Source organism: Phascolarctos cinereus, unplaced genomic scaffold (assembly GCF_003287225.1).
Source record: "Phascolarctos cinereus isolate Bilbo 61053 unplaced genomic scaffold, phaCin_HiC Scaffold_1;HRSCAF=81, whole genome shotgun sequence".
NCBI classification, from domain to species: Eukaryota; Metazoa; Chordata; class Mammalia; order Diprotodontia; family Phascolarctidae; genus Phascolarctos; species Phascolarctos cinereus.
This window is the reverse complement of record NW_027555514.1, coordinates 176,645,938-176,670,504: the sequence shown is the minus strand read 5'-3', so window position 1 is coordinate 176,670,504 and position 24,567 is coordinate 176,645,938. Positions and strand designations below refer to the sequence as shown.

Genomic DNA, 24,567 nt, shown 5'->3' with positions numbered 1-24,567 from the left:
CAGTCATTCCACTTTTTTTTCACCATTCCACATAATAAAGGATATTTATTATGGAGGGACAAAAATTGGAAAAGGAAAAAAAAATCAGCAAAACTAATCAATACATCAAAAAAAAAAACCCTGTAAATATGTGCAATGTCCCACTTACACTGTCCCATCTGTGCAATGAAGTTGAGTTGTCTTCTCAAATCTCTTCTTCAGATCCATTCAAAGTGATTCCAAAAAGCCTTGTTTATATTAAATTGGCAGTGACATCCTGTAGAATTCATCCTCTACAGAGAGAACTGAGTAATGAGAGGGGCCAGGCAAGAGATGCTGCGCCAGGCAAGAGATGCTGCTTCAGGTGGCTCTGGACTTGATGGAAAGGAAGATCTGGAGCCAGGTTTTTTTTTTTTTAACAATCCTCTACTGAATATATGAATATGTCAGGGGCCTGGTTGGCTGCTGATCTGGTCATGTTCAGTCTTAGGAAGGCAGCACCCTATGCACCTTTAAAGCAGACAGGAGACATGGGAGTGGGTTGGGCAGTTGGTGCTACTGTAAGTGCTGGTACAAGTCTATCATTTCTACCAGTATCAAGTATATACTTTCCTGAGTGAGTTTCATGGTGTTGGTGGTGAAGCAGTAAAGGGTGTTGTTGAGTTGCCCTAAGATCCAGGCAGTGATTAGCAATAGGAGAGCCAAGTGAAGAAATTGGAAGAGGTGGTGACAACTTTTGGGGAAAGGATCTGGAAGTGGTGACTTGATGACCACAAGGTAGGTAAGCTCTTGGCTACTTCCAAAGGTGAAAGTCACAGACCACTCATCTTCCATTTCAGGCCTTGACTGTATCTACTGAAATGAACTGTGTTTGGGCTCATCTTGTACAAGTCCCTCAAGTAAAGTGCCTGGTCCTGGAGCAATGATCTCTTTCTGCACTGTTTGCAGCTACAGAGAGAAGGGTAGTTAAAAGTGGCTTTCACTGTCTGAAATGGCAATTGGCCCAGGAAGTTGCTGTTGGCCTTCCTTTCCCTGCATATCAGGCACTTCCCTATTATCTGGTGACTAGATTGCTCCCCACTCCTTCAGCCCTTGATGCCAATCACTGGTAGGGTGAGGGGGAATCACTTTGTTCTACAAATTTTCTGTTGGTCAGTTCAAACCTAGCTTCCAGGTTGAAGCTCTGGTGTCTTGAAAAGTTCCTTCTCTAGGAAGAGGACTGAAGGGATGAGAGCACTGAGACTTCAGTCAAGAGTAGCTACCTCTGGCTTCTCCACTGGGATGTTTACAAGTTACTGGCTAAGTTTTTCAGGGGTCTGGTCAGCCTCTGTGCTGGTTGTGCTGTGGTTGGTACTGGAAGATGGGCACTCCATGTACCATGAAGGCAGGAAACGTGGCATTAATTTGGGTACCTTGGAGTTGCACTAATTGCTGGTGTTATTAGTAGTAAGAGTAGGTTCAGGGGCCAGAGATCATTCCTTATTAAGCCACAGTTTGAAAAGGCACCAGGGATATACTTGCATGATCAAGTTTCCTGTTGTTGGTGGTTGAACATTAGAGAAAGTCAAATTGCCACAGGTTGCAGATAATGACCAGCAATAAAACAAACAAACAAACAAAAAAAAAAAAAACAGAAGTTGGCAGAAAAGACCCCAATTTTGAGAAGGGGGTTCTGAAGGTTATAGGGGTAACTTGATGACCACAGGGGCATAAAGTGCTTGGTCAGTTGCACAGTGCAAAGTTAGTTCTTGTAAATTAACCATTTCAGGCCTTGAGTATCCACTAAGATAAACTAGATTTGTATCCTTCTTGACCCAGTCTCCAAAGTAATTTGCTAGTCCTGGCCCAACAATTTCTATTCCATGAATGCACCCTGGATGTCCTGCTAGGAGGCTTCTCAGTCTGGAATACACCTACAACTGGAATCTAGACTCTGAGCAGAGACCCAGTCATTCCACTTTTGATGAGCATCCTTTCAATTTCCAATTTTTGGTCACCATAAATAAGTTGTTATAAATATTTTTGTACATATAGGTCCTTTTCCTTTTTTCTAACCTATCTATTTCTTTTTTTATGTGATCCCAACATAATTAATTCACTCCTATGCCCTCTATCTATGTAGAATTCTTCTAACTGCACTAATAATGATAAAATTCTTAGGAGTTACATGCCTCATCTTCCCATCTAGAAATGTAAACAGTTTAACCTTAATAAGTCCTTGATGTTTTCTTTTTCTTGTTTATCTTTTTTTATGCTTCTCTTTTGTCTTCTAATTGAAAGTGAAAATTTCTGTTTCTATCTCTGGTCTTTTCATCAAGAATGATTGAAAGTAATCTATTTCGTTACATGCCCATTTGTTCCCTTGAAGGATTCTACTCAGTTTTGCTGGGCAGGTTATTCTTGATTGCAATAGTATCTCTTTTGCCTTCTAGAATATCATATTCCAAGGTCTCTGTTCCTCTAAAATGGTAGTTGATAAATCTTCTATGACCTAACCATGACTCCATGGTATTTGAATGGTTTATTTCTGGCTACTTAGAATATTTTCTCTTTGACTTATGAGCTCTAGAATTTGCCTATAATACCCCTGGGAGTTTTCATTTTAGGAAGTGAGTGGTAGATTCTTTGCATTTGTATTTACCCTCTGGACCTAGGATACTGGGGCAGTTTTCTTTTATAATTTCCTGAAATAATTTCTTGGCTCTTCCTTTGAACACGGCTGTCAGGCAGTCCAATCATTCTTACATTATCTCTCTTTAACCCATTTTCCAGGTCAGTTTTTTTTAAATTTTTTTCTGATGGAATATATCAGCTTTCCTTCTATTTTTCACTCTTTTGACTTTGAATGTTTCTGGATGTCTCATGGAGTCAGTATGTTTCCACATGCACAATATTAATTTTAAAGCATTGTTTTCTTCAGTGAGCTTTTGTAACTACTTTTCTCTTTGGTCAATTATACTTTTTAGGAAGTTGTTTTCTTCAGTGAATTTTAACCCAGATATTGACTCTTATGATTCTCTTGCATCAATTTCTTGTCTTTTTCCAATTTTTCTTCCACCTCTCTTATTTGATTTTTAAATCCTTTTTGAGTTCTTTCAGGAGTTCTTTTTGGGTCTGACATCAATTTACATTTTTTCTTTGAAGTTTTGCATGTAGCCATTTTGACAGTCATCGTCTTCTGAGTTCTGATCTTCTCTGTTACTATAGTAATTTTCTATCATCAAATTTTGTTTTGTTGTTTATTCATTTTCCTGGCCTATTTCTTGACTTATAATTTTATGTTAAAGATGAACTCTGCTACTGGGATCAAAGGAGTATGGTCCCAATATTCAGGTTTTTCATACTGCTATTTTCAGAGATAATTCTGAGAACCTGTAAGTTTTCAGTTCTTCCAAGTAATATGATCTAAGGAGAAGTTTGGTCACTGCTCTCTTGGCCTGTATTCTGATAACCACAAGTGACTAAGGTGCCTACTCCCCTGAAGCCTTATGTTCTAGTGGGCTAATGCTCCTCCTCACCCTGGCACTATTACCCAAGTCTATGGACCAGGTCTCCTTTCAAGCCATGGAAAAGAGACTACACCCAATGCCAGCAAAGTGTCCCTGGTAATCTCCTTCTGACAGGTTGTCTGACCCCCTTACCATTTGTGGGCTGAGAACTCCAAGAGTGCCTCCTTCTGATTTACTTGCCCCCAACGCCTACACTGATTTGCTGGAGTGGGGCCTTACATGCCAGCATGTTGGGGCATGGCCTGATGCTGGCTTACATGGACCACCTCTTCTGAACTGTGCTCCACTCTCACTTCATTGAGACAGAACTTTTCTGTTGACCTTCTAAGCTGTCTTGGGAAAATTGTTTCACTCTGTCTTTTTGTTTGTTCTGCTCCTCCAGATCCATTTTGAGGAGTTATTCTAAAGTTGTTCGGAGGAGAATTTGGGAGAGCTCAGACAAGTTCTTGCCTTACTCCACTATCTTGGTTTCTTTTCCATTTCTGGCTCTTTTGCACTATCTTTAGAGCTAATTTTGTTGGTTTGTAAGTTTTTGATGCTTCAAAGTTGGTATGATCCAGAGAGGTGTGGTCCCTGCTTCCTTGATACTTCAGGCAATTCTGCTCCTTAGGACCCCAGCTCCCCTGGGGACAACAAATGCTCCTTTCAGTGGAAATGTGACCCAGAAGTGGGTATAAGTCACAAGATATGCCAAAACATACTACACTCAGTGCTACCCTGGGAGTCCCTTGTAATCTCTTTCTGACCATTTGCAAGGTTCCCTTACTGTTTCTGTCTTGAGATCTCTCAAATCCACTATTGCTGCTGTTTCCACCAAAAGACCCACCACTGATGTTGCCACACATAGGCTCTGGGTCAGTCACCACAGACCTTTCCTTCTCACCTCCTAAGTTGTCTTGAGTAGGAAAAATGCCCCACTACAGCTTTTTGTTGGCCCTGCTGCTCTAGAATCAGGTGTCATTTTAAAACTTGTTTAGAGGGGAATTTTGGGAGATCATGGCTCCTTCCTCTACTCTGCCATCTTGGCTCCATCCCCAGAAGTCTCCTCAGTGATCTCTTTACTACTAAGTCTAAGCTTTTCCAGGGGGACTTTTTGGGCCTGGAAGCAATTCATATTTCTTTTTGAGGTTTCACATTTAGATGTTTTCACATTGTTCTCCTCTTCTGAGCTTGCGTTTTGATCTTCTTTGTTACCATAGTAGCTTCCTATAGTCAGGACTTTTTGTTTTGCTCATTTTCCAGCCTATTTAATGACTTTTAAAGGTGAGTTTTGCTCCTGTGGTATGGGAGCAACTGTCCCAAGCTCAGGGGCTTAATTGCTGGTTTGCTGCACTGGGGCCTCCAGAGTTGATGGCTCATGTGCTGTGCTGCAACCTCTGGGCCTTGTCAGCCCTGACCACTAGCCTGTTGAATTGGGGCTGAAGGCCTCATAGATGCCTTTCTGTGCCACTAGACTGCTGAGCCAGGTTGCACGGCCTTGATTTGATTTTTCTTGGGAGCATGGCCTTCCTGCTGGCTTTCCTGGATACTGCCTGCAGTGGACTGTGCTCCTCTTTTACCCAAATGAGACAAACCATTCCTACAGTCCTTCTAAGTTATCTTAGGCTGGAAAATTGTTTCACTCTTTGCTTTTGTGGCTTCTATTGCTCCACTATATGTTTTGAGATGTGATTTAAAGTTGTTTTGAGGTAAATTGGGGAGAGCTTAGGCAGCTTCTTTCCTTTTCTTCACCATATTGGTGCTTCCCTTCTTTATTACAAAATCTAATGGCTTCTCCTTCATCTTCATATTTCCTTAATTCTCTCAACCATTTGATGTTGTTCATCTTTTTCTTCTCCTGGATACTCTCATATAAAAGAGATCTGGTTTTTCATGACTCTGTTCCTTCTTCTTTCCTGTATGACTACCTCTTAGTCTCTAAAATAAAACCTTTAGTAGATCTGATGATCTACTAGTAGATCTATTGACATATATATATATATATATATATATATATATATATATATATATATATTACATGCACACACACACACACACACACATATATAATATCTTTGCTGGATCTTTATGCTGTTATAAATAAATTTCAGTGTCCTCCAAAGATTTGTCCTGAGCTATTGTTTTTTTTTCTCTCTATGCTTTCTAACTTGGTAATTCTCCAGCTCTTACGTTTTCAATTATCATCCCCCTGTAGATGATTCCCAGATCTATTTATTCTTCCCTTGTCTCTTTCCTGAACACTCATCCTCTATCACCAACTGTCTTTTGAATATCACAGAGTGTCCTCTAAGCATCTCAAATTCAATATTTTGAAAACATAATTTATTATCACAAATGTTCCTTTCTTGTGAACTATCCTCTCATTGTCAAGGGGACCACCATCCTTCCACTAATGAAGTTTTGAAATCTCAGTTTCATCCTTGATTCTTCTCTCTCATTCAATCCACATATCCAACCAGCTGCCCAATCTTGTAATTTCTTTCTCTACACCTCTCACATATACATCCTTTTCTCTTTTCACACAGCCAAAACCCTCATACAAGCCTTTATAATCTTTCACCCAGACTATTGCAGTAGCCTTCTAATTGGTGTTTCTACCTTATCTCTTTCAACTCTACTTAGCTGCTAAAGTAATTTTTCTAAAGTGTATGTTTGACTGTCACCTCACCTTACTCAATAAACTGCAGTGGCTCTCTACTACCTCCAACTCTGATTGCTATGCCATTACACTGGTTTTCTTCATGCCTAGAATTCACTTCTTTTGAACCTCCTACTCTTAAGACATTATCACTTTCTTTAAGACTAAACCCAAAACCATCTCCTCCAGGAAATTATTTCTGATCCTCCAGTTACTAATATTATCTTTCCTCTTGGGGGTGGGACCAATGCCAACACCTCATTAACTCACACTCAGTGTTGGGACAAAATGAGGTGCTCCCAAGTCATTGAACACTTAACAAAAAGAGGTTAACATTACCCTAACACAGCAAGGATATTTGACAAAGAGAAACACTTAGCTTCAGCAGATGCGACTCCCCATTACCTCCATATTGAAACATTTTTCATCAACAGAGTAGAGTATAGTGACTCTTGTGCTCTTATGATATTCACCACACCTGAATAGATCCAATGCAAGTGGCTGGGATTTTTTTTAGTACCCTCAGGTGACCAGAAGCCACATCAATACAATTAAAGACTACAAGGAGGATATATCATGTAATGTATAGCTTGAGTCCTTCCCTGTCTCTATCCCTGAACAATATAGCCCTGGGTTTGTTGCCTTTTAGGAAAATTCATCCAAATTCATTTTGGTCCTGTGAAGAACTTCAGTAAATATTATTATTGCAGCTTCTGGGGTTACCTTCTATATAATTCAATTCTATTCAGTAAACATTTATTAAGTGCCTAATATATGCCAAGCATTATGCTAAGTGGTAGGGATATAAAAGAGGCAAAAAGCAGCCTTTTCCCTCAAGGGTTTTACAATCTAATGGGGGAGACAACACAAACAAATATATACAAAGCAAGCTATATAGAGGACAAATTGGAAATAATTAAAAGATGGAAAACATTAGAATTAAGAGGGGTTGGGAAAGGTTTCATGTAGAAGGTAAAATTTTATTTGGGACTTAAAGCCAGTGAAGTCAAAGCACAGAGGAGGGAGAGCATTCCAGGTATGGGAAATAGCCAGAGTAAATGTCTGAAGCCAAAAGATGGAGTTTGTTGTTTAAGGAACAGCAAGAAGACTAGTGTCACTGGACTGAATAGAACATGTTGGAGAGTAAGGTGTAAGAATATTGGGAAGGTAGGATGGGGACAGGCTATAAAGGGCTTTGAATTCCAAACAGAGCATTTTGCATTTGCTCTTAGAGGAAAGAGTAAACCACTGGGGTTTATTAAGTAAGGTGTGTGTGTGTGTGACATGATCAGATCTGCATTTTAGGAAAATTACTTCAATGGTTGACTGGAGAATGAATTGGAATAGGGAGATTCTGATTTACGTATATTGTCTTCCCCATGGCAATCTCACAATCTCAGCTTCTTGGAGCAAGGACAGGTTTTTTTTTGGTTTGTTTTTTGGGGGTGTTTTGTTTTGTTTTATTTTGTTTCATCCCTAGTGCTTAGCACAGTGTCTAGCATATAGTAAGTTCTTAATACATGCTTACTGATCAATGGTCTTTCTGAACTGATCCTCAAACAAGACACGATTTTGGTTTCAAAGTCTATATTCAAAGCTCTTCTAACTTAGGAAGATGTCAATTACACATTGATATGTATATTTTAAATGCATTTTGCTTTATTTTACATTTCTTCTTTTCATGTTTATTCCATTTTCTGGCACTAAAAGAGACCTGGACAACAACCCCCTTCCCCTAGAATACATGTCTTCCCCACTCTTCTTCTCTAGTACAGAGTGAAACTTTTCTCATGCCCCTTGTTCCACTAGAAGAGGTGTGTATATTCCTTTTTTCAACAATGCCACTTTAAGGCCCTGCCTCTGCCTCCATCGGCTAGTAACCACTCTTTCTTTGAGGTTTACTATATCTAAATACATCATTTTCTCAAAATCCCTATCAAAGTTATTGACCAACCTTCAGGTCATTCTACCTCTTTTCTCAAGAACAAAAATAAAAACTTCTCCTTCACTATAGCTTCTATCTTAATAATAAAGAACCTAATCCTATAAATTGATGATCCATCAAGTAAACCGACTTTCCAATTCACAAATCTCCTCCCAAGAGCTCTACCTTCACTATAACTGCAATAAGCAAAAAAAAAAAAAAGAAAGAAAAAAAAAGAACCTGACCATTGAAAATTACTATGATGATAGAGAAGAATAGAACACAAGCTAGGTCTGCATTCCTACCCCCAAAAAAGGGAGGGAAGGAAAAAATATGTTATAAAAATGTATTTATGGAAGCTTTTTTGGTAGTGTCAAAGAATTAAAAATTGAGGGGATGCCCATCAACTGGGGAATGGCTGAACAAGTTGTGACATATGATTGTGATGGAATACTACACTTATTTTAGGCTAAAAAAATGATGAGCAGGATGATGTCAGAAAAAAAAACTTAGAAAGACTTAAATGAACTGATGCAAAGTCAAATGAGCAGAACTATGAGAGCATGCAATGATAAATTGTGAATGACTTAGTTCTTCTCCGCAATACAATGATTCAAACAGCTTATGATAAAAAATGCCATCTGTCTCCAGAAAAAAACTAATAGCAGCTGAATTCAGATCAAAGCATACTTTTTAAACATTATCTTTCTTGGGTTTGGGGCTATGTGTATTTTTTTTTCACAACATGACTAATATGGAAATATGTTTTGCATGAGTATACGTGTATAACCTATGTCAAATTACTTGCCTTCTCAATTAGGAGGAGGGGAAAGAGGAAGGAAGATAATTTGGAACTCAAAATTGTAAAAAAAAATGAATGTTAAAAATTGTTTTTACACATAATTGGAAAAATAAAATGTTAAATATATTTTTTAAAAGTTTGCTGAAGAAAATAATTCCTTAAAAATTAGAATTGGGCAAGTGGAAGCTAATGATTACAGGAGACATCAAGAAGCAATAAAACAAAGTCAAAAGAATGAAAAAATGGAAAAAATAATAAATATCTCATTGGAAAAACAACTGACATGGAAATAGATTGAGGGGAGGTAATTTCAGAATTATTGGACTACCTAAAAACCATGATAAAAAAAAACAGCCTAGGGGGAGGAGGACAGATGATAGGATGGAGAGAAATACACACTTACCATAACTGTGAATGGGAATGAGATGAACTCACCCATATAATAGATGTGGATAGCAGAATGGATTAAAAAACACAATTCAGCAATAGGTTGTTTACAAGATACACAGTTAAAGCAGAGACAAAGAGTTAAAATAAAAGGTTAGAGCAGATTCTATTTTGCTTTATTTTAATAAAAATTAAGGCAAGAGTAGCAATCCTGATCTCAGACACAAAAGCAAAAATATATCTAATTAAAAGAGATAAGTAGAGAAACTGCATTTTGTTAAATAGTACCACAGATAATGAGTTCATACCAAAACTAAATATATGCACACCAAATCGCATAGCATCCAAATTCTTAAAGAAAAGTTAAAAGAGTTACAGGAGGAAATGGACAGTAAAACTATAATAGTAGGGGACCTCAACTTTCCACTCTCAAAACTAATAGTCACAAAATAAACAAGAAAGAAGTTGACGAGATTAATAAAATTTTAGAAAAGTTTGATATGATAGACCTCTGGAAAAAAATCAAATGGGAAGAAAAATAAATAAAGCTTTTCTCAGCAATATATGGCACCTATACAATAACTGACCATGTAACAGGGCATAAAAACCTCACAACCAAATGCAGGAAAGGTAAATAGTAAATGACCCCTTTTCAAGCCATAATGCAATAAAAATTATATTGAACAAAGGGCCATGGAAACAAAGATTAAAAACTATTTGGAAGTTAAATAATTCCTGAAAAATTAATAGATAAAAGAACAAAGCATAGCAATTAAAATTGCTAGGGTAAAGAAAAAAGCAACAATAATATAACATGCCAAAATTTATGGGGTGAACCAAAAGCAGTACTTAGGGAAAAAATATATATCTCTAAACACTTATGTGAATAAAACAGAGAGAAAACAGAGCAGTGAAATAAGCATGCAAATTAAAAAAAAAAACCAGAAAACGAACAAATTAAAAATCTCAAAATAACACCAAATTAGAAATCCTGAAAATCAAAGGAGATATTAATAAAATTGAAAGTAAGAAAACCATTGAACTCATAAAAAAAAATGAGCTGGTTGTATGAAAAAATAATACAAAAAATAAGCCATTACTTAATTTGATTGATTGAGAGAGAGAGAGAGAGAGAGAGAGAGAGAGAGAGAGAGAGAGAGAGGGGACCAGGACTTCCAGGAGCCAAGACAGCAGAGTAAGCAGTAAATCATTATAACTCTCCCATATTGACCTCTGAAAAAACAGAGAAAAGCATCTCAAGAAAAATCTTGAAACAGTGTAGCTAGCAGAAAGATGGAGTGGAGCAGTCTTTTAGCCCAGGAAACTTGGAGGATCAGCAAGAAAGGTCCATTTCACTCAAGTGAGTACATTCCAAGGCAGGAAGGATCCCAACAAGCCAGCAGCAAGCCTCACCTCAGAAAACCAGTGGGAGATCCTGAGCCCCAGTGTGGTAGAACAGGCAAATGCCAACACCAGGACTCCCCCCACCCCACCCAGGCTCTAGTATAGACAGGGTAATGGCCACCATATGCTTCAGCACATCCCTAGGAGTGCAGCGGTCCTACAGTGGCCAGACCTTCCCGTGCTTCAGTGTAGCCCCAGGGAAATAAAGAAAAACCTTCACCTGGCCTCAGCACACACCAGACACCACCACTAGGACCTCAGGTCAGCACCAAGTAAACTGCCAGACCCCTACAGCCTCCAGTTTCCAGCACCTGAGGCCCCAGAACACAAAGCCAGTGACCAAGTCCCTGGCCCCCAGCACAAGAAGCTTAGGACAGTACCCTCTGTGCTCCAGTAGGAGAATTCAACTTAAAAATCCAGGAAATAGGCAAGCAATATGAGCAAAAAGGAAAATGAACACTGACCATAGAAAGTTTCTATGGGGACAGGGAAGATCAAAATGCAAACATCAAAGAGAACAACATTGTCCGTATACATATATCAAAAACAACAAAGGGGGATGAAAACTGGTCTCAAGCCCAAAAAGTCTTCCTGGAAGAGCTCAAGAAGGATTTAAAAGTCAAATAAGAGAGGTAGAAGAAAAATTGGGAAGAGAAATGAGAAGTATGCAAGAGAGAACCAACAGTTTGGAAAAGGAATGACAAAAAAAGAATGTAGGAAAAAACTCCATAAAAAATAGAATTGGTCAAATGGAAAAGGAAGATACAGAAGTTAACTGAAGAAAACAATTCCTTAAAAATAAAAATTTGGAATGTGGATGGTAATGAATCTATGACACATGAAGAATCAGTCAAACAAAATCAAAAGAATGAAAAGAAGAAGAAAATGTAAAATACTTCACTGGAAAAACAACTGACTTGGAAAATAGATCCAGGACAGATGATTTAAGAATAAGTGGTCTACCTGAAAGTCATGATCAAAAAAAAGCATCTGGACAGCATCTTTTAAGAAATTACCAAGGGAAACTGCCCTGATATCATGGAACCAGAGGATAAAAGAGAAATTAAAAGAATTCCCCAAACACCTCCTAAAAGAGATCTCAAAATGAAAACTCCAAGGAATATCATAGCCTAATTCCAGAATTATCAGGTCAAGGAGAAAATGTTGCAAGTGACTAGAAAGAAATAATTGAAGAATCATGGAATAACATCAGGATTATGCAGGACCCAGCTGCTTCTACATTAAAGGACTGGAGGGGTTGGAATATGATATTTCGGAAGGCAGAGGAGCTCGGACTACAACCAAAGATCAATTACCCAGCAAAACTGAGCATAATCTTTCAGGGGAAAAGATGGACATTGAATGAAACAGAGGACTTTAAAGCTTTGCTGATGAAAAAACCAGAGCTGAACAGCAAATTCAATCTCCAAATACAAGGCTCAAGAGAATCATAAAAAGGTGGAAAGGAAAGAAAAAAAATGTTATTCAGTAAGGTTAAATTATTTACATCCCTACATGGAAAGATGATACTAGTAACTCTTGAGAATGGTATCTTTTTATGACATTTGGAAGTATAAATTGAATTTCATGCAATGATTTAAAACAGTAATTAATTGAGGGGTGAAAAAAAGTTCATACTGGGAAAAGAGGAAAAGAGGAGGCAGAAAAGGGTAAATTATATCATATGGAGAAACGCAAAGACCTATTTCAGGAGAGTGAAAGAAGGGAGGGAGGTGAGCACTGTTTAAACCTTACTGTCATCAGTTTTGGCTCAAAGAGTGAATAACATAGATGCTCAGTTGGGCATAGAAATCTATATGACCTATAGAAAGTAAAAGGGAAAAAGGGAAAGAAGGGGGGGTGAATAAAAGGGAGGGAAGATTGAGGAAGGCAGTGATCAGAAGCAAAACACTGGTGAGCAGGGAAAGGAAGAAAGGAGAGAGAAACATAAATGGGGGGTGGTGGAAATAGGATGGAGAGGAAGACACAGAGAGTAATCACAACTGTGAATGTGAATGTAATGAACTCTCCTATAAAATGGAAGTGGATAGCAGAGTGGATTAAAAACCACTATCCTACAATATGTTGTTTACAAGAAACACATTTGAAGCAGAGAGATACACACAGAGCAAGGGAAAAAGGCTAGAGCAAATATATTATGCTTCAGCTGAAGTAAGAAAAAAAAAAGCAGGCATGGCAATCTTGATCTCAAATAAAGCAAAAGCAAATATAAATCTAATTTAAAGAGATAAGGAAGGAAACTACATCCTGCTAAAAGGTGAAGCAAAATCAGTACTAAATTTGTATGCACCAACTGCCTTGGAATGTACTCACATGAGTGAAATGGACTTTCTTGCTGATCCTCCAAATTCTTAGAGGAGAAGTTACTTGAAGGAATAGACAATAAAACTATACTAGTGGGGGATCTCAACTTCCCCTTCTCAGAACTACATAAATATAACCACAAAATAAGGAAGAAAGAAGTTAAGAAGGTGAATAGAATTTTAGAAAAGTTAGATATGGTAGACTTCAGCAGAAAATAGAATGGGATAGAAAGGAATATACATTTTTTTTATCAGTAGTACCTGGTACCTACACAAAAATTAACCAAGTACTAGGACATTAAAAACATCACAATCTATAAAACAAAGAGTTTGATTGGGTGATGTCAAACATCCCAACTAGTGCTCATATTTGTTGTTTCCATTTTATTGGGAGTTGTATCACAAGCTGGATTTGAGAAAATGTTAACCCTTCACACATTAAAATTATACAAAATTTGATCTTCTCCCTCCAGGTAATAGTTTCAAGACAAGAAAGAATGGCAGCAGAAGCAGATATCTCAGATTCCAGGAAAGACTCAAGTCAAAATTCAACTGAGCAAACAAATGTGGATTCATCAGTCAAGGAGAAAACTAAGTGCATCAATGGCTTTAAGGTTCAATGACTTACATTGTTTCAGCATAAAAATAATTATAATTTTAATTGGGGGAAAAAATTCTAATTTGAAAGGAATGATACTTTCCAGGACAGGTAGTGTTGCAGAGTGGATTGAAAGCTAGTCTAGGAGTCAAGGATCTCTGGGTTCAAGTCTCACCTCTGATATATACCGCCTATGTGGCCTTGGGCAATTCATTAAACCTTTTGATGCCATGGGAAATTTTCTAAGACTAAGTTGCAGAAAATGTGTTTAACTACCTTAGGAGACGGAGTTGCTTCTCTTCATCTTCTTATATTGGTGAATTCCTAGATTAGGGGTGAGAGTTGGAGAGGAGATGGAACTTTCCAGTATATTCCTAATTTGAATAAAATGATCAAAATCTAAAATTCTCCTTCGCATGTGATGTTAATATGACAAGTTCTCATAACCTTCAGATAGGCTTAGAAATCTTTCAGCAATGGTTACTTGGTTAAACTAAAGATTTAGAGCTGATTAAGATTGAAAAACTGAAACTGAGCATTTTGGTACCTCCACTCTGGTACTTAGAAATGTAAAAAGTGCATATTTAAAGGGGAAAAGTATCAGGATGGGTATATTCACTCATAAACAAAAACTGACCTTACTAAAATAGTGTGTAGTAAATATCATGTTTCATTCCACTTCTGGAAGCCAAGATGGCAGAATAAGAAGTAAGTCACCCTCCCTCACTGATGTCTGAAATCCCAGAAAATATTGACCCAGTAAAAACCCTGGAACAGCTGGGCCAACAGAAAGACAGAACACAGCAGTCTTGTAGCCCAGGAAGCTTGAGGTGTTAATGGGAAAGGCCCCTATTGCTCTGGGAGAGGGGGAGCAGTACAAGACAGGAGGAGTCCAAGTGAGCAAGTGGCTACCTCCACTTCAGCATACCATGGGGAGATCCAGAAACCCAGGGTGGTGGATCAGGCAAGCACCAACACCAAGACCCCTTCACACACACACACATACACACACACACACACACACACACACACACACACACACACACACCCCAAGTGCCTCAGTACAGGCAAGGGAACTGGTAGACACAAGTTCAGAAAAGCACCACCTGCAATGGTGTTCTCCAGCAGCCAAATCATCCAGTGCCTCAGCACACAACCCTAGGAATCACAACCCCAGGAGGAAAACTCCAGGCTGACAGACATAGTCTAGCAGTGAAACATCCCTATGCAAGGCCCAGATGAGCAGAAGCCAAACATTCAAGTGCAAGGCCTAGGTGAACAGGCATCCCCCAGAAGCCAGACTCCTCACCCACACCCCAAGAGCTCCAGCATTGCTGACCTCAGACAAGCACCAGGTAAGCAGCCAAAACTCTACAGCTTCCAAATGCCAGTACCTGAGGCCCCAGCACACAAAGTCAATGACTAAGTTCCGGGTTCCCAGGATATAAAGCTTGGGTAAGTGTCCCCTGAACTCCAGCAGGAGAACTCAACCTATTTTTTTTTAACAAAAGTCAAGAAATAAACAAACACCATGAGCAAAAAGCAGAAACAGACACTGACCTTAGATTCTTATTATGGGTACAGGGAAGGTCAAAGCACAAATTCAGAAGAGGACAACATTGTCAATATATCCACATCTGAAGACTCAAAGAGGAATATGAACTGGTCTCAAGCACAAAAAGCCTTCTTGGAAGGGCTCAAGAAGGTTTTTAAAAGTCAAATAACAGAGGTAGAAGAAAAATTGTTAAAAGAAATGAGAGGTATGCAAGAGAAAGTCAATATCTTGGATCAAAAATTAACTGTAGAAAACAAGTCCTTAAAAAATACAGTTGGCCAAAAGGGAAAAAAAAGAAGTACATTGAAGAAAACAACTTTTTAAAAAGTAGAATTAGCCAAATGGAAAAGAAGGCACAAAAACTCACTGAAGAGAACTCTTTAAAAAGTAAAAGGGGCCAAATGGAAAAGGAGGTAGAAAATCTAATAGAAGAAAACAATTTATTAAAAAATAGAATTGGAGGGGCAGCTAGGTAGTATAGTGGATAGAGCACCAGCCCTGGAGTCAGGAGGATCTGAGTTCAAATATGGCCTCAGACATATAACACTCACTAGCTTTGTGACTGTGGGCAAATCACTTAACCCTAATTCTCTCTCTCTCTCTCTCTCTCTCTCTCTCTCTCTCTCTCTCTCTCTCTCACACACACACACACACACACACACACACACACACATACACACACACACGCACAAATTAGAATTGGGCAAGTAGAAGGTAATGACTCGTAAGAGATGAAGAATTAGTCAAACAGAAACAAAAGAATGAAAAAATAGAAGAAAAGGTAAAGTACCTCATTGATAAAACAACTGACCTGTAAAATAGATCCAGGAAAAACAATTTTAAAATTATTGGTGTACCTGAAAGCCATAAAGAACAAAAAAGAATAGAAACATTATCTTTCAGGAAATCATCAAAGAAAAATTCCCTGAGGTCCTAGAAACAGAGGGTAAAATGGTCATCAAAAGAATCCATTGGTCACCTCCTGAAAGAGATCCCAAATTGAAAATGCCAAGGAATATTGTAGCCGAATTCTGAAATTACCAGATCAAAGAGAAAATACTGCAAGCAGACAGAAAGAAACAATTTAAATATCATGGAGCCATGATCAGGATTGCACAGGATCTTACAGCTTCTACATTAAAAGACTGGAGAGTGTGGAATATAATATTCAATAAGGCAAAGGAGCTTGTATTACAGCTAAGGATCAACTATCCAGCAATATGAGCACAATCTTTTAGGCTAGGAGATGTACATTCAATGAAATAGGGGCCTTTCTGATGAAAAGATCACAGCTCAACAGCAAATTTGACCTTCAAATACAAGACTCAAGAAAGGCACAAAAAACAGGAAAGAAAAAAATAACAATATGTTATTAATAAGGGCAAATTGTTTACATCTCTACAAGGTAAGGTGACACTTATAACTCCAGAGAAATGTATTATTATTATTATGGCACTTAAAAGAGGGTGGACTTAGACAGAGGGCATGGGTATGAGTTGAATTTGATGTGATGATAACAAATCTAAGTGGTAAAAAGGGATTGTACTGGGAGAAGAAAAAAGGAGGAGGCAGGTAAATTACATTACACGAGAAGACAGAAAAACTTCTTAAAGTAGAAGGAAAGAAGGGAGGGAGATGAGCATTGTTTGAACCTTACTCTCATGAGATCTGGCTCAAAGAGGGAATAACACACTCAGTTAGGTATAGAAATCTACCTTACCCTATAGGAAGTAGGAGGGGAAAGTGAAAAGTAAAGGGAGGGTGTTAATAAAAGGGAAGGAAGAAGTAGTAAGAGTAAAGGGGGAGAAAATGGAGGGGGTTAATAGAAGGGAGGACAGACTGAGGGAGGCAGTAGTCTAAAGCAAAACTCTACTGAGGAGGGAAAGGGAGAAAGGAGGGAGAAAACCATAAATGGGAGAGGGAGAGAATAGGTAGGATGGAGAGAAAGACACAGATAGTAATCATAACAGTGAATGTGAATAGAATGAACTCTCCTATAAAATGGAAATGGATAACTGAGTGGATTAAATTCATAATCCTACAATATATTGTTTACAAGAAACATATTTGAAGCAGAGGGAAACACACACACAGGATAAAGGTAAAAGGCTGGAGCAGAATACATTATATTTCAGCTGAAGTAAAAAACAAAAAGCAGGGGTAGCAATCCTGATCACATTCAAAATTAAAGCAAAAATAGATCTAATTACAAGAGATAACATAGGAAACTACATCCTGCTAAAAGGTACCATAGACAATGAAGCGATATCATTAATAAATATCTATGGACCAAGTGGTATAGCATCCACATTCTTAGAGTAGGAGTTAAGGTAGTTACAGGAAGAAATAGATAACAAAAATATGCTTGTGGGGGACCTCAACCTCCCCCTCTCAGAACTAGATAAATTTGACCACAAAATACACAAGAAAGAAGTTAAGGAGATGGATACAATTTTAGAAAAGTTAGATTTGCTTGACCTCTGGAGAAAACTGAATGGGGACAGAATGGAATATACCTTTTTCTCAGCAGTACATGGCACCTACACAAGAACTGACCATGCAGTAGGGCATAAAAATCTCACAATCCAATGCAGAAAGGCAGAAATATTAAATGCATTCTTTTCAGATCATGATGCAATAAAATGTAATAAAGGGCCATGGAAAAACAGAAAAATTAATTGAAACTAAATAATCTAAATCTAGGTAAAATACAAAAAGAGGAGATCAATGAATTGAGCATACAACTAAAAAAAACTAGAAAAAGAACAAACTAAAAATCCTCAATTAAACACCAAATTAGAAATGTTGTAAACCAAAAGAAAAATGAATAAAATTGAAAGTAAGAAAACTATTGAACTAATAAATAAAACTAAGAGCTGGTTTTATGAAAAAAAAAACAATAAAATAGATAAAGCTTTGGTTGACTTAATTTAAAAAAAGAAAAAAGAAAAAACAAATTACTAGTATCAAGAATGGAAAAAGGTGAATCTACTACCAAGGAAGAGGAAATTAAAACAATAATTAGGAACTATTTTGCCCAACTATATGCCAATAAATTTGACAATCTTATTGAAATGGATACATATTTACAAAAATATAAATTTCCCAGATTAAGAGAAGAGGAAGTAAAATACTTCAATAACCCCATCTCAGAAAAAGAAATTGAACAAGCCATTGATGAACTCCCTAGGAAAAAATCTCCAGGGCCAGATGGATTTACATGCAAATTCTATCAAACATTTAAAGAACAATTAATTCCAATACTATATAGACTATTTGGAAAATAGGTGAAGAGGAGTCTTACCAAATTCTTTTTATGATACAAATATGGTGCTGATACCTAAACCAGGAAGAGTCAAAAGAGAAAGAAAATTATAGACCAATTTCTCTAATGAATATAGATGCAAAAATTTTAAACAAAATATTAGCAAATAGATTACAGCAACTTATCACAAGAATAATACACTATGACCAGGTAGGATTTATACCAGGAATGCAGGGCTGGTTCAATATTAGGAAAACTATCAGCATAATTGAGCATATCAACACCAAAACAACAGAAACCACATGATCATCTCAATAGATGCAGAAAAAGCTTTTGACAAAATACAACACCCATTCCTATTAAAAACACTAGAAAGCATAGGTATAAATGGAGTCTTCCTTAAAATAATAAATAGCATCTAAAACCTTCAGCAAGCATTATATGTAATAGTGACAAGCTAGAAGCATTTCCAATAAGATGGGGTGAAACAAGGATGTCCATTATCACCACTGTTATTCAATATTGTACTGGAAATGTTAGCTTTAGCAATAAGAGAAGAAAAAGAAATTGAAGGTATTAGAATAGGCAAAGAAGAAACAAAGCTATCACTCTTTGCAGATGATATGATATACTTAGAGAATCCTAGAGAATCAAGTAAAAAACTACTTGAAATAATAAACAACTTTAGCAAAGTTGCAGGCTATAAAATAAACCCACATAAATCATGGCATTTCTATATATTACCAACAAAGCCCAACAGCAAGAGATAGAAAGAGAAATTCCATTTAAACTTACTGTAGACATTATAAAATATTTGGGAGTCTACCTCCCAAAACAAACCAAGGAACTATATAAATACAATTACAAAACACTTTCCACAAAAATAAAATCAGATCTAAATAATTGGAAAAACATCAGTTGCTCATGGGTAGGCCAAGCTAATATAATAAAAATGACAATTCTACCTAAGCTGATTTACAGTGCCATACCAATTGAACTAACAAAAAATTATTTTATAGAGTTAGAAAAAAGTAATAACAAGATTCACTTGGAAGAACAAAAGGTCCAGAATATCAAGGGAACTAATGAAAAGAACTGAAGGGGACGGTGGTCTGGCCATTCCAGATCTTAAATTGTATTACAAAGCAGCAATCATCAAAATTGCTTGTTACTGGCTAAGAAATAGAATGGTGGATCTGTGGAATAAGTTAGGTATGCAAGACACAATAGTTAATAGCTATAGTAATCTGCTATTTGATAAATCCAAAGACTCCAGCTCCTGGTATAAGAAATTACTATTTAACAAAAATTGCTGGGAAAACTGGAGAACAGTATGGCAGACACTGGGCACAAACCAACATCTTATACCTTATACCAAGATAAAGTCAAAATGAGTACATGATTTAGATGTAAAGTCCAATAATGTAAGTAAACTAGGAGAGCAAGGAATAGTTTACCTGTCAGATCTATGGAGAAGGAAAGAATTTATGACCAAACAAGAGATAGAGAACATCATGAAATGCAAAATGGATAATATTGATTACATTAAATTGAAAAGTTTTTGCACAAACAAAGCCAATGCAACAAACATTAGGAAGGAAGCAGAAAACAGGGAATGATTTTTTACAACCAGTATCTCTGATAAAGGCCTCATTTCTAAAATATATAGAGAGCTGAGTCAAATTTATAAGAATACAAGTCATTCCTCAGTTGATATATAGTCAAAGGATATGAACAGGTGGTTTTCAGAGGAAGCAATTAAAGTTATCTATAATAATATGAAAAAAATTTCTACATTACTATTGATTAGAGAAGTGCAAATCAAAATGACTCTGAGGCACCATATTACACCTATCAGATTGACTAATATGACAAAACAGGACAATGATAAATGTTGGAGAAGATGTGGTACATTGGCACACTAATGCATTGTTGGTGGAGTTGTAAAGTGATCCATCCATTTTGGAGAGCAATTTGGAACCATGCCCAAAGGGCTATAAAATTGTGCATACACTTTGACCCAGCAATACCACTTCTAGGGCTTTATCCCAAAGAGATCATAAAAAAAAAAACAGGAAAAAGATTCACATGTACAAAAATATTTATAGCAGCTCTTTCTGTAGTAGCAAAGAATTAGAAATTGAGGGGATGACCATCAATTGGGGAATGGCTGAACAAATTGTGGCATATGAATATAATGGAATACTATTGTGCTATAAGAAATGATGAGCAGGCAGATTTCTGAAAAACCTGGAAAGACTTACATGAACTGATGCTGAGTGAAATGAGCAGAATCAGGAGAACATCGTACACAGCAACATCCACAGTGTGTGATGACTGACTTTGATAGACTTCGCTTTCTCAGCAGTGCAAGGATCTAAGACAACTCCAAAAGACTCATGATGGAAAATGTTATCCACATCCAGAGAAAGAACTATGGAAGCTGAATACATATGGAAGCATACTATTTGCTCTCCTTTTCTTTTGTTGTTTTGTTTTATTGCTTCTTTCTTGTGGTTTTTCCCATTGGTTCTAATTCTTCTTTACATCATGACTAATGGGAAAATATGTTTGATATGAATGTATAAGTACAGCCTATATCAGATTGCATGCTATCTTGGGAGGTAGGAGGAGAGAGATGGGGAGAAAATTTATAACTTGAAATCTTATGGAAGTGAATGTTTAAAACTAAAAATAAATAAACTACTTATATTAAAAAATAAATAAATTCCGTGTTTGAAACTTTCTCAGTGGGAGCAGCATCATCTCAGAAAGAAGAAATTTTGTGCTTCAAAGAACAATTTTAAGGGCACCAAGTGAAATTAGATGAAAGACCAGTAGCAGCCAGAGGAAGAAACAAAAAATATTGCTTATTTTTGCTCTTTGCTGAGGGGTACCAAAATGATTACATATTGACCAGACGCAACAGGCTTGCTATCTTGCTGAGACACATATATGAATTAATTAATTAATTAATGAAGTCGATGATGGAATGAATGAATAAAAAAGTAATCAGGCCCTTACTATGTGCCAAGAAGTATGCTAGATGGGGGATATACAAATACAAAAGTGAAACAGTCTGCATCTTCAAATAGCCAACCTAATAAGTAGAGACGACACATATAAGGCACTGGGGCCCCTAAAATGAGCTTCTGGTCTGGTGATAGACATTTCAGGGCAGATTGAACAATCACCAGGGTGAATGGTGGGATGTGATATAAAGCATAACCTAACCTGGGCCCAGATAATAAATTAGAGGTGATTTTGCTCTCAGTTATCAATCAAGATAGCTCAAACCCAAGGCAGGAGTTCCAAAGCTTAGTGGATTAAGTCTATCATGGAATGGAGGCATGATTTCAGGAGATCTAATGTCAGAGTACCTTCTCAAATGGTAAGAACAAAATCAATGTCAGCAGAAGTAAGATGGAGTTACAAAAATCATAAACTGATCAATGGATTAGGGTGGTGGTAGAGCTATGATAACATAGTAGAGGAAGCACTATAAATAAGCTCTCCTAACTTTCCCCTCCAGACAACTTTCAAATAACACCTCAAATCAAATTCAGGAGTAACAGAGACAACAAAGGTCAGGGTGAGACATTTTGCCAGCCCAAGAAAACTTAGGAATCTGGAAGAAGATGTCTGAAACACGGGAGTAGGAGCCAGCCCAGAACCCATGTAGCTGTAATACTAGTAGTGGGTCTCAGAGGGAGCTACAGAAGCAGCAATAGCTTCAGAAGCCATCAAGATAAAGACATTCCAGCGCACAGAGGAATACTTGCAGGTACAAGCGCTTAGGGGCCCTGAGGAGCAGTATTGCTTACAGTGGCAAGGGATTAGGAACCCTGAGAAGCAGTAACATGTGCAGCTGCAAGGATTCAGGGGCCCTTTCTTGGTAAGGATGAGAGGGCAACAGTGGCCACCCCTTAAAAATGAATGCCATATTTTGATTGAGGTAAAGATAACTGAAGTTAATATATGCAAACAGAGAGACTCTTCTGAGATTTTATTCAAACATATTTTCTTTTCTGTTTTATCCCTTGCACAGATGTTCATGATTGCCCTTATCTGCAGCTATATATGCAAAACAGCAATGGCAATTTTCATGAAAAGTTCTATCACTCATATAGAAAGAAGATTTGGCATAACAACATCTGAAGCTGGTTTAATTGATGGAAGTTTTGAAATAGGTAATTTTATTTAATTAAAATTAGAAGGACGTATCAGTGCTTGAAAAGAGAAAGAACTTTGTGGGTCTGTATTTTAACCAATTATTTGTTGTCTAGTTCCAAATAATGTCCTTGATGCTTTTTTCTCTCTTTCTCCCTCTCCTGATTTCTATTCCTTCTTCAATTCTTTCTATAGCTTGCCATATGCAAATAAGCATCTCTCAGAACTCTGAATAACTTAACTCAAAACTCTCACGGAGTCTTATTTTTATTCTAAAGATTAAATAGACTCATGAAATAAATTGTTCCATTTTGGCAATTTTAAAAAACTAAATTTTCCTTCAGCATTGTTATCTCTGATCTTATGCATTATCCCATCATAATTCGACCAGGTGATAGCCTATCCTTACCTGTGACCTGGTTTTTGTCTTGGCATATCTTGCTCACCCCAATCATTTGAACTATTTGGCCATACCAAATAATAGATATCATGTTCATTCTCATCTTTTTCATGAAACTTGGTTAATATTCTTTATTTTCTTCTCCAAATAAACCATAATAAAACCATAATGCCCACTATATGTTCCATATACTCCATAAGTCTTTCTTTGATAATGCCCCCCTTATTTCAACTCTGATTATCCAATATTATTGCACTTGGAGTCAGTTTTACTTCATAGATATAAGTCCTGTGTCCTTAGTTAGTTCATAGGATACTTAAGAATAGAGATAATAATCATATTTCCTATTTCATCTGTCCTCCTTTAGTGCATACCAAAGTAATAGCCCCACATTACTAGGTGCTCAAGTCGTATTGTATTTATTGAATAGCATCATACTGAAATGCAATTGTTCTTCTTCTAGGCAATTTGCTGGTAATTACACTGGTAAGTCATTTTGGAGCCAAATTGCATATACCAAGATTAATTGGAATTGGATGTTTCATTATGGGAACTGGAAGTATTTTAACTGCATTACCTCATTTCTTCATGGGATAGTAAGTATTAAGCAATTATAACAACAGCTTGTTAATGCAGTCTTAGAATTCCAAATTTTTTAGACTTACTAAAAGCACTTTGTATTTCAAAATAGCTAAATTTGTGAAAATGTAGGGTGAGCTTTTTATTTGCATTTGTATGCTTTAGAGCCTATATAAGCTTATGAACAAAGAAAAATGTTTAAGAAATAACAGGAAAGTAAATGAGGTGTTTATAACTTTCCATGTAATGTGTACTTTATTTCAGTGTTTAGCAACCACTAGTTTTATCAGCTAGGGAAGGAGAAAAAAGCATCAGTTAAGCAGGTCAATTGACTGAATATTTCCCTTATCTTAGAATATATGACACAGGAAAAAAAAGCAAAGGGCTAAGGTTCAGGCTTGATACCTGGCTATTTTCTAATTCTAAATTAAATATTGTTTATGGAGCAATTTTCAAAACATTTAACTTTTTTTAAAGAATCCATGATGTCATTAGGATAGGGAATTCCTGATGAGGAAATTCTAACTATGATAATTGGTACCTGCTTTTCAATTTATGATTTTAAAAGATTGTCAGGAGCACTGAGAGGTTCAATGATTTTTCCTGGGTTACACAGCAAGTATGTATCAGACACAACATGAATCCGGATCTCCTTGACACTAAAGCCAACTATCCATTTTTCAGCACTGCATATCTGAATTTTTAAAAATGAAAACTTGTGATTCAGGTGTTGTTTAGATGGTAAAAGTTCTGTTTTGTCCTTGTTAGGTAGGATAAACTGTATATTATTTCACTTATTCGATGTTATTCTCATTTCCAATCCTTAACCGAGACTTATGGGGTGGCTAGACATATGGCTAGTGAATTAATGAACCCTTGTGTCCTTTGAGGAGCATGATAATTAAAATGCTAATGGGACCCTATCAATGTGTTTTACAAACATTTTAGTGTCTGGTTTATTTCTGTGTGGTAAAAGAATCCTCTAAATTAAATTTTCAATCATCATAGAACAAAACAATAGGAGGTATTGTAA

General features: G+C 36.9%; 1 pseudogene across 1 annotated transcript in view; it reads left to right on the top strand.

Annotated features, from left to right (window-relative positions):
- The window catches only part of LOC110213866 (solute carrier organic anion transporter family member 1B1-like), a 93,433-nt pseudogene that overhangs the window by 2,122 nt on the left and 66,744 nt on the right, over positions 1–24,567 (top strand). Inside the window, exons 2-5 of the transcript XR_013486977.1 lie at positions 250–382; positions 13,441–13,581; positions 22,434–22,575; positions 23,419–23,551. The product of XR_013486977.1 is annotated as a solute carrier organic anion transporter family member 1B1-like (transcript). The remainder of the gene's footprint in view (positions 1–249; positions 383–13,440; positions 13,582–22,433; positions 22,576–23,418; positions 23,552–24,567) is intronic.